This window comes from Hakea prostrata, chromosome 9, assembly GCF_041222555.1.
Source record: "Hakea prostrata isolate BN-2017 chromosome 9, UWA_Hpros_2, whole genome shotgun sequence".
Taxonomy (NCBI): Eukaryota; Viridiplantae; Streptophyta; class Magnoliopsida; order Proteales; family Proteaceae; genus Hakea; species Hakea prostrata.
In genome coordinates this window covers 48,392,019-48,404,062 of record NC_142608.1, presented here as the reverse complement: position 1 = coordinate 48,404,062, position 12,044 = coordinate 48,392,019, and positions in this window count along the sequence as shown.

The following is a 12,044-nucleotide window of genomic DNA, read 5'->3' as shown; positions in this document are numbered from 1 at the left end:
AAAAAATTGTTAGATCAAGTGTATTTGCAGATTCCTCAACAACGTTTCAACAAAAACTTGTGCATTATGGCTCCTTTCAATACTTATTATGGTGGAAGCCTTGCATGAGTTTTACCATTCTTCTCTTCCTCATAATTTTAGTTTTTCCGTACTTCACTTCCCCATGATAATCAGGCAGATTATTTCATTAGTGCACAAGGGTTCAGTGATCTATTTGAACGCCATTCACTTTTTGAATCTGTACTTGGAACATGTATACACGGTTACAGTCTCTTTTCTTTTATCTATGAAAATAGATGTTGTTGGGTACTTTGGTATGGTTTGTGCTTCATGTTCTATTGCAGGTGACATTTTCTTCAATGCACATAAGGGTTTAAGTGGGCAAAGGTCTAGCGAGGCTGTCTAGTGAAGGTGTAAGGTCAGCGCCCTCAGGCCAATAGAGGCCTTATATCACTCTGTGTCGCGAGATTTCCTTCATATTTGGGCTTCACCCATGAATAGCTATTATGGCTTAGGGTTTCTGAGCCTATGTATATTATGGATGTAGCTAGGCCTGTAAACGGACCGGATTCGGCTCGGATACACCGGTATCCGAATCCGAATAGCAAATCCGCTATCCGAATTCGAATCCGAATCCGGCAAAAAATTAGAGAAGGTATCCGAATCCGAATCCGAAACTTTATCGGATATCCGATAATAATCCGATCCGATAAAATATCCGATTATTGATTAATAATTGTCACTTTTTTACATTTTTTATTATAAATTTCTAATTTCTGATTACCGAATACCGCTATCCGAATCTGATTACCGGTATCCGAATCCGATTATCATTTATTTTTAAAGAAAAAATGTTAAACACTTTACTTTATCCGGATAAAAATTTATCCGGATATTATCCAATCCGATAAGCAATTATCCGAATCCGAATCCGGTTATTTAGCGGACGGATACGGATATTTTCCGGTAAGAAAATTTTCGGATACGGATACCCTTAAACGAATACAAATGCGAATTCGGAGGCGGATTTCGGCTATCCATTTACAGGTCTAGATGTAGCCCTACCTTAGGATGAACCAAAATAAATCCATGTCTCTTTCCTTTCTTGCTTTTATTTGATCGAATTTGGTTGCTTGTCCTAATTCCAACACATTATCAGAAATTTCAGTTTGATTTTAATAAAAGAAAATTAGAAGAGGTATGAAAGATTATTTCACTTGTGGGCTCCATGTAAACTAATGTTGGTTCAGCTTAACTAAATAGTAAGCAATGCATATTTTTTTTTCCCTCTTGTAATGTATTTATCATGACTAGGGAGTTAAAATATTGTCCGCATGATATTTGTTTATAACAATTCATTGATCTAATATATTCATCGTTCAAAGATGATCGAACTTCCATCAGACACATTTGAGACATTGTAGGAAACCAATAACACAAAAGCAACTCGAAAAAAATATAGACAATCGTATGTTTTATACCAAACAAAGAGTTCATCCATTCTTGATAAAAATGAGACGATAATTCACAAATTACAAAATTAGTTACTCAGACTTGGATTTTCATGTTTTCTTGACATCAGACTTGCCCTAACCATGGATTGCCTTGCCTTGAAATTATTCCAGTCTAATTAAAATTACAAACAGAAGAGCTGCAATTATGGTTTTCAGTATTGTCATGAACATACTATTGCTTTTTTTTGATAACTACTTCGAGCTTAATTACTAACTGAATCTTACTTCTAGCAGTGTTAAGAGGCTGTTGAAGTTGAATTTGTTTCAATAAAGAAGCCAAAAGATGATATTACCATCATTTGGAAAAATATATGATTTCCCTTGTATTCATGTCGTTTAGATTTCAGAGAACCGGATCTTAATGAGATGACTAAGAAATGAGAAACTTCCAGGTTATTTGGGATTTATATTTAGGATTTTTGAAAAAATATAAAGATGTGGCAATTAATTGAATTTGACAAATGACACTTGAAGATATCATTAATTTCAAAATATATTGGTAAAGTAGTAATTAAGTTATAATTCAAGGTAACACTAGTAAATATGCCTTATTGTTTCCTAAACCATTCACTATAAACCATGCTTAAAACAGGTTGTGAATAGAATACAAAAATAAACCTAAGTTTGTTCAAATTAGACCGTATGCGAAACAATTCTTAGTGGATCCTAATCGGTTTGATTTTCACTTTTACTTTTAAGAAATTGTAACAGTTGAATAAAATTGTATCGGAGATAGAGATATTAATATGCCTTAGCAAGAATCCAACCCATGATCTCTTCAAGGTGTTGGTTTCACCACTAGAACAGCTCTGTGTTGGCACATGCATACATAAGGGTGTCAATTGTGTACCAAAACCATTTAACCGTATCGAACCGTGCCACCTAAAACTGTACCATACCGCACCGTTCAAAATTTGATTAATTCGCTACGGTATGATACATACTAAAATCGAATTTCTTCGGTATGGTGTTGGTTTTAGGTACTCATAACGTCGGTATGTACCGAAACCGTACCGAATTGGTATGGTACCAAATTAATGGATATAAATGTAATTTTACAATTAAAACACTTTACCTTTACCCGATTCTTAATTGGATTTTCTTGCTTTGTCATTCACTCATCTTCTTAAATTTACTTGTTTTGTCTCTATTAATTAGATTTACTAACTTTGTCTTTGTTAATATCATATTCTATCGATTGTTTGATCACAATTTTATTAGGATCTTAATGAACTAATAACAAAAGTGGCATGAGTTTGTTCGTACCAAAATTATAACGCACTAGATACCGTGTTTAAACTGTTTTCCCGCATTGATTTAATATCGAAATTGTACCGAACCATTTTTGTAAATACCAAAACCGTACCGTACCGTGTAAAATCGGTACAGTACGGTTCTAATTTTTAGTATTCAAAGTTGATATCGTACCAAAACTGTACCGAATTACAAAAACCATACCAATTGACACCCTTAGCAACATACACAATACAGTCTCTTTTCTATTATCTATGAATATTAATATTGTTGGGTATGGTTCGTGCTTTATATTCTATTGCCGATGTATTGAAAACATCGGACTGAGGTTTTTCTAATTAGAATAGGATTATGTTTATAATAAGTCTAGAGTTTGTCTGAGTGAAACTTAGTTAGATTTTAACTATAAATACTCTATTGGGGCCTATGAATCAAATAACTTTGAGCAAAATCTCTCCAAATTACGTCACGATGACCTTTTCTTCAATGCACGCGAGGGTTTAAGCGGGCAGATATCTAGAGAGGCTGCCTAGTGAGGGTGTAAGGGTAGCGCTCTTAGACCAATAGAAGCCTTTTATCACTTTGGGTCATAAGGTTTCCTTCGTAGTTTGGGTTTCACCCATGAATAGCTATTACGACTTAGGGTTTCCGAGCCTATGTATATTATGGATGTAGCCCTACCTTAGGGATTCACCAAATTTTCAATTTGGTTTTAATAAAAGAAAAATTCAAGAGGTATGAAAGATTGTTTCACTTGTGGGCTCCATGTGAGCTAATGTTGTAAAATCCAGCTTTTACCTAACCTTGACCCGACCCGGTCATTGTTATGTTTGTAGGTCCAAAGACCCGAAGTGGTGGTAGGAGGGACTTATGGGCCCTACTGGTTGATGACGTAATGTCAGGATTCCAGTTTATGGACATTGATGATGCTGCTCCTTCCTTGAGCACATTACCAGTGCTAAGTTAGAATCTGCGCACTGATGAAGAGCGAGACAGTTGAAATAGCAAACGGACTCCTGTGCATAATCCGAAGGTACTCCCTGAAACTAGACCTCTTGAGTGAACTGTAGGAGAAAACCCCATGCAATTTGACCTTGTATAGCCCTCCAAGTCCGCACCTAAAGTTGCTGAACTATTCTGTAAAATTTCTGCAGAGATTGTTTTGGTCGATACTATTGGTCGATACCATCGACCAAAGGTATCGACCAACAAGTCTCGCTGAGCCCGAATTTAAAGATTCTTGGAATATTCTTTTCTATTTATTTATTCCTCGAGACTGGAGCCCTATTCTCGCGTTTTTAACATCTGGAACGTGAGAGAGCCTCCCAAGAACTCCTCCTTGGTAGTGGTGAAGCATCTTCTTCATCAATCATTGCCAACCACTCATTCCTACTTTCTTGTTCCACTTTAAAGGTATGACTCTCTCTCCCTAATCACTTTCTCACTCATCTTTTCTCTATTTTACTGTTGGGACCATGGCCAAGGTGCTGCAACCTTGCATACACCTTGCCATGAACCTTCTAAACCCCATACAATGATGTTTTCACCGATATGACTATGATTGATTCACCTCATGATCATTGACTACACATTTCCATGATTTATTGCTTACCAACTTGCTTTATTTACCAAAACTGAGATGAAGCTCATGATTAACCTAATCTATACCTTGCAAATGTGCTCCATGTTACTTCTAAACGATTCCCTACCTAATCCCCCATGTTTTCCCCTAATTTGCATTGAGATATAGCCAATGCCATGATCTACAACTCTTAACCTTAATATGTCAATTTGGGGATTTCCAAATGGACCATTGGATTATGAAAGTTTCTTGATGATTAGTGTCCCCATGTTGTGCTTAGACTATCCTCCAAGTTTCATGTCAATCCGAGACCCGAAGACCAAATCTGGGCAAGAATCCGAGCCGCCTGTGTCCCGGAATTGATTTGGTCGATACTATTGGTCGATACTATCGACCAAATGTATCGACCAATAGAGTTCTTGTCGCAACTTTTGCCCAGTTTTGATTCGTTTGATCTCCGATTGTTCTGATTTCTTCTCTAACCTTTCATATATGCTTGTTTAGGACTTTAAGACTATTTGGGCCATCGCTTGTGATCTTGAACCATTCTCTTCTCCGATTCAAGGTAAGGATAGTTATCGATGTAATTACCTAGGATATGGAAATCTTGACTTGGTATTCCTAACCTAGTAAATATAGTTTCTATTTCATATTCTTATCGTGTTAGACTTGCTACATATGTCTTTTAACAGTAGCTTTGTGTTTACATTATATTACTCCAATGTTTTATCATGTTTATCGGTTTCAATATATGATGACTTATGTCAATGTCATGAATTGAATGTTTATTATGACGTTGTATCTTGTGAACTGATATGATGAACTTGGGCATGTGATTGCTTAAGTATAACTTGGGATTGAGGGGTACCCTACCGTGCTTCGTCCTTGGACATCGGAAGGAATAGTATGGGATGTTCTCCGAAGGTGTCCATTGGCGCTTTCCGGGTTATTGAATGACATGCATAGGATTGGTCTAGATGTATGGCTAGGATGTCCCTATCATATCGGACCCGATTCGGAAGGGCATTGAGACCGAACAACCCGTGGTAGTAGTGTGGATTTGTGGGCGCTCAAGACCGGTATCCACTCCGTGAGAGGACATAAATTGCATTACGGTTACCCGAAAGGGGTCATTTATTGGTAGGGTTACAAATGGCTAGACTTGGGTTCACGGGCACTCAAGACCGGTGAAATGATCCGTGAGAGGGACGTGAGAGCTTCCCGTTTACCATTTGTGGATGACCAATAGGGTTGATGAGTCCGGTGAGTAATATCCGTGACTCTAGTGTGAAGGATACCGGAAAGGATCCCGAGAGGGGAGGAATGGAAGTATCTCGGAACTGGCATGATATGATTAAGTAGATGACTTGCATTGGGCTAGGCTATACCCGACATGCGCCAATACTTAGACCAAACGGTGATGTGAGAGAGCGGTGACCGAAACCCCAACCATGGATTTGTCCGAGAGGGATGCAGGACCCAATTCCCCCCCGGTGATGAGTGACTGAGACTACCTAAAGAAGTATGGTGCTATGACTTAAAGCATGTCTACCATAGATGACCAGCATACTTAGAATAAAGTCATATTGCATTATATGCCTCATATCATCTGCATCATTTTATGATTATCTTGTGGTTTATGTGTGGTGGGATAACTTCCTTGCCGAGTTCTTTTGAACTCATTCCTTTCTCGTTGCAATATTTTGTTAGGCTATTCTACTGGGTGATTACTCGGATGGCACCCTCCCCGAGGCGGACCCAGATACCTCATACTACCATCCGGAGGCTGGCTACGTTGAAGACTTCGGTGACCATACCGAAGAAGATTACCGGGCGTACCGTGGTCTAGCCCCGGAGTTGTATGGGAGCAGTCATGTTGGGTCTCCATGGTCCTCAACTTTGAAGAAGATATATTTATTATGGAGGAGACTTATGAGTAGTTACCCCTTCTTTTATGATAGTATACTTAGAAGAATTGTAATAACTTTAACTTACCTTTATAACTTGAGACTTGTACTTAACTAAATTTTGACCTCACTTCCGTTTGGTGAAGGAGTGGATTCCGCCGTAACGCTTCTTAATTTATCCGATTTGATATTTATTTCCGCACTCGATTATGTCCGACACCTTATTTCTGAATTCCATGATCATTCATTGTTAGTTTATGATTATTATCTGTTCATGATTGTATTATCGTCGATGTGGATTATGTGGTCCCTGAACTATGGATCTTCGGGGCTGTGGATCACATCCCGGATATGCCAGATAGGGTAACCGGTGGGTGGATGTGACAAATGTTTCTTCTTCAACGTAACTAATAATAAGCAATGCATATTTTTCTTTCCTTCTTGTAATGTATTTTATCATGAGTAGGGAGTTAAAATCTCGTAGCATTATATTTGTTTATAACAATTTATTGATCTAATCTACTCATCCTTCATATGATAGAACCTCCATTGGACATATTTGAGACTTTGTAGGAAACCAATAGTGCAAGAGCAAGAGGTCTGGGGAGGCTGCCCGGGGGGGGTATAAGGGCAGCGCCCTCGGGCTAATAGGGGCCTTACATCACTTTGTATTGCGAGGTTTCCTTTGTAGTTTGGGCTTCGCCCATGAATAGTTATTATGGCTTAGGGTTTTGAGCCTATGTATAGTATGGATGTAGCCCTACCTTAGGGTGAACCAAAATAAATCGGTATCTCTTGTACTAATTCCAATATATTTACGTGAAATTTCTGTTTGATTTTAATAAAAGAAAAATACAAGAGGTATGAAAGATTGTTTCACTTTGTGGGCTCCATGTAAACTAATGTTTCTTCAACATAACTAATAATAAGCAATGCATATTTTTTTTTCTTTCTTGTAATGTATTTATCATGAGTAGGGAGTTGAAATATTGTCAGCATGATATTTGGTTATAACAATTCATTGATCTAATCTATTCATTGTTGTCTACTTAAAAAAATCAAAAATCTATTTCATCGTTCATAGGATGATGAAATTTCCGTCGGACAAATTTGAGATATTGTAGGAAACCAATAGTGCCAAAGCAACCCGAAAAGAATTTACAGTCATGTTTTGTACAAAATAAGGGGTTCCTCCATTAAAGAAATAAGGCCGGAATGCATCATAGGAGTAGTTACTCAGATTTAATAATATACATTGGGGAGTTCAATAACTTGATATGGTAAAAAAGTTATATCAATAGATTTATTATTATTCTTCGTTTTAGTTTTAATTATAGTATTTTAGGGCTATCTTGTTTACATGAATCTAGAGATTTCAAATCTCTAGATTCATGAATCTGAGAATTATACCATGAAATCTAGAGATTCACCTTTTTACACTAAAAACGTGAATCTGTAGATTTATGGGTAAGGGGTGAAATCCAGAGATTTCGAAAAAGCTATACATTTGCAAATTCACAAAAATCACGTCGATCAAATAGTTTTTTAGGATGAATCCACAGATTTCATTCCACAACCAAACATCTAATTTTATAAATTATAACTCTATAGATTTCAAATTTATAGATTTGAAATCTCCAGCCTCATGTAACCAAACAGGCTCTTAAGTTATCTTGTTTGCATAGCAACATCCCTAAGAACATATACAAGTGATTTCTTTGGTGCCAAAGCTTCATACTTTATCCTTTTCACAAAGCTTCATGTTTGTCAAAATCTTTATGGCTGCATATGATGTATTAACTACTTAACCGAAGAATTAGATTCTATTAAATGGATAACATGCCTAAAATATTCAATTCTCGTGAAGATTATTTTATGCATGGAAAAACCTAAATCAAGTTGCATGAGGGTTACAACTAATCTCTTAAAAAATACAAGAAATTCCTATGGTGCATATTGAAAAGTACAAGATATACAAGAAATTCCTATGGTGCATATTGAAAAGTACAAGATATCCCAATAGTGTATCTCAGATTACATTATGCATTATCGAACATAAAAAATGAAGAGACAACACCAAAGAAGAAGCGAACCCAACCTTTCACTGAGAAGTATTGATCATTTTCAACCGAATGGACTCATTGGTAATAATAATTTTTTAAATACAACAATTTCTTTTGAGATAATTACAGTTGCCCCCTTGTACTCTGATTTTATTACTACTTTATCCCCCTCTACTTTTTAAAATTGCTAATCCAACCTTTAACTTTGTCTAAAATTACTAATGCACCCTTCCTTGAAGCTCAGTTAGTTTACTGATGATGTGGCATTTATATATTTTTTAAAAACTCAAAAATAACCCTACAATTATCTCTTTACTTGTTTACTCTTTTGCAAGTTATAATACTATCTGTAATTAACTATGGAGAAAAATTAACTTTAAATTAAATTTTCTTTTCTAAAAAGACACTACCGAATAAAGAAAAGACTTGATATATTTTCTCTAAAAAGAATTCGCCAAATAAAGAAAATATGTGATTAAATAAAACTTAAAATAGAAACTAAAATATTAGGAAATATCAAATGTAATTCAAAGTTGAAAATTGAAAATCTCCTCATATATGCTAACCATTGTACAAAGTGTATGGTCCCACCAAAGCCAAAATTTATTGTAAAATATAAGATTGTAAGGATATAATTGATATTCAATATAGTTTCTAAAAATGAGGATAATGTCATATTTTTTAACTTTTTAATTTTAATGAAAGGCAAAATAGACATTACATATTTGATGGTAACAATCACTTAACACCGTAACACCGTTAGAAATGAGGAGGGCAATAATAATTTCATAAAGAAAGAGGTTTAATTAGTAATAAAACCAAAGTACAAGGAGACAATAGTAATTATCCCATTTCTTTTTGAGGCAGTGTTTTCTTTATAATCGATTCTTTTCTGAGATTTATAGTTTTTTACATTACGGGTGCACTTATATATATAAGAGTCAAACCTATGACATCTATAACTCATTATCCTACAATTTCTTGCAATTAGTACCTAAGATTGGAACACATGATTCATGATAGTTAATTATCTAAGATTGCAATTAAAGCCCAATAAAAAACTACTGATAAATCTCAAAAATTGCTCTCAAATTTCAAATTCATACGCCTCTTCTCTCTCTGCCCTCTTTGATAGTCATCAAAACTCAATGGCAATCCTATACCTAGAGCTCCATTGATAATGATCAACACCTTTAGTAAAAAGTCTAAGGGTCAACTCTATGGCATATGTAATATCTCTCGCCTCATCTCTCTCTCCAAATATATATAAATATATATATATAAAAAAAAAAAAAATAAAAAATATATATATATATATATATATATAAAATAATAATAATAATTAAAAAAAAACCCCTCAATGGGTAGACTACAAATAGTGGATGAAATTTGTCATAGACTTTGGACGAAGTTTCCTGCATGCTTAGTACAAAAAATGAAGTTTTAGAAAAACGTGAAACTCGAGCCTTTCAAACCTAATCCAACGGCTGCCCAAAAACGGAAATAGAGAGAGGCAGTAGAGGACTAATGCACACCGTTGAAGCTTCAGTGGGGTCCATGATAGGGAGAATCCACAGGCGAGTTCTCACTAGAAGCCCCAGACTCGCTAAAGTAGAATTGCTGACGTGTCATCATCCTGGCCATCCCACTGGTATAGGGAGCCGCATCAACGGTACCAGGAGCGTGTTGCCCTGTTCCGTCAACGTCAAAAATGCCACCGGAAGAAAATCCATCTCCACAGAAGCGATCCACAACTGGTGAGTCGAGATTGGGTGGTGGGCCACCCAGGTAGAGCGTGTGGGGCCCACCGCCACTGCGCACAGAACCGTAACCGTGCAGCGTAGTATCGAGTACATCCTGCACATTGCCAGGTGAAGCAGTGGTGGAGCATTCACCACTTCCGCCACCACCGCCGCCCCCGCCGCCGCCAAAACTACTCGTTGGGGTTGAGGTTCTGCTACCTTTTCCGGCGAGACAGCAGCTGTGATAATGAGCGAAATGCTGATCCACCACCACCACCTGACAAAGGAATCAGAAACCAAAGAAATGGACTACAGAAAATCAAACAAATGAAAGCATAGATGCAATAAGAGAAATTTAAGGAAAAATGTGATATTACGTTGGGAGCAGAACTAGTGGCGGAGGAAGACTTGTTGTTGCTGTTGTTTCTGGTGGTGGTGGTTGTGGTTGAACCAGGAAGGACCACGGTAAGTAGTGCCGTCCGGTTCGACCACCCAACCAGCCTCGCGAGCAAGCTCTCGAAGTACATCGTTAATGTCGGAACGCGGTGGAAGATTGTAACCGCCATGCTTACGAAGGCCATTGAAAATCTTGGTGGTGATGGATCTTCGCTGCCGCTCTCTCATCTTTGTTCTCTCTTTGTCACTCGCACTTCTCATCATCATCATCATCATCTCCTTCTCCTCCTCCTCCTCCTCCTCCATCGATTCCTTCATCTCTTCTTCTCTGTCTCTCTCAGCCCATCTGCTATAAAGACTAGGGTTTCTGCAGCTGCGGCTGGTGTTTCGTACGATTTTCTGTGTCAATATCTCTGTTGGTGACAGTCAATGAAACGAAGAAAATTAGGAAGCCATGAGAAATTATAAGAGCGAATCGAGAGAAAGATACGGGTGTGAAAGATGATGACATGGCACTAAGAAAATGACACTCCCCCTTGAGAGCAGGACGGTTCTCGGTTGGCGCGGCGGCGAAAGATAATCTACGCGAAACCTGCGAAGAGAGAGAAAAGAGAGAAAATTGGAGCGCGAGGAGCATGAGTTCGGGAGATAGAGTAGGTGGGCTACTCACTTCTGCATTGCTTGTTATGGACCTACACTTATGCTACTGTTTTATACATCGTAGCTGGCTACGGTTGAGAAATTTTCAATTCTTGCCATTTATATTTGGGCATTTGGGGGAACGTGAAAAGTAAGGTTTAAATAATTAACCACCAACCGGGGTTGGTCCAACTGGTAAACAGCTTGGTCCGCTTAAGCAATTTTTCGGTATCGAAACCTTGTGGATGTAAAAAATTCTCGTTGAGAGACTCACCCATCACAGCCAGGTGTGCGACCAGGATCGAACACCAAATTAGTCAGGAAAAAGCCTTGAAAACCGGGGTTGGCAACCAAATAAATATATATATATATATATATATATATATATATATATATATATATATATATTAGTATGTATAAAGTTTAAAATATTAGTATATGTATCATACTATCATGCTGTTATATTCAATATGGTTCAAGCTACTGAACCAGAACGAACCATCCAAATAAAATCAAGGGTTCAAACCTAGTCTAAGATGGTTCGCTTGATGCTTCTCAGTTAGGGACTTCTCAAGAGAATGCTCACTAAGAAATGGGTATTGTGGTGACACCCAGTTGTCATCCTTGGACTTTTGGGCAAAAGTAACGCTGAGAAGAGATTCAGCGTATCTCTGCCCAAACGTCAATCACAACATTAATTTCAACATTTAATGTAATGATAATTATTAAATGCTCATGGCTGGTGAGGAAGTTTCACATTCGTCCAAAATCAACCTAGAGTACAACGTCCTCACGTTTTATCTTTCTCGTTGGGGATTGATGTCACATCAATGACAATTTGATGCTGATCCTTTAATTCAACGATGAGACCTCAAGTTGTCTAACAGACCAGTTAACTTGTTGATCAAGTTTCAACCAAGAGGCTATCTCCACCCCTTCATTCAAAT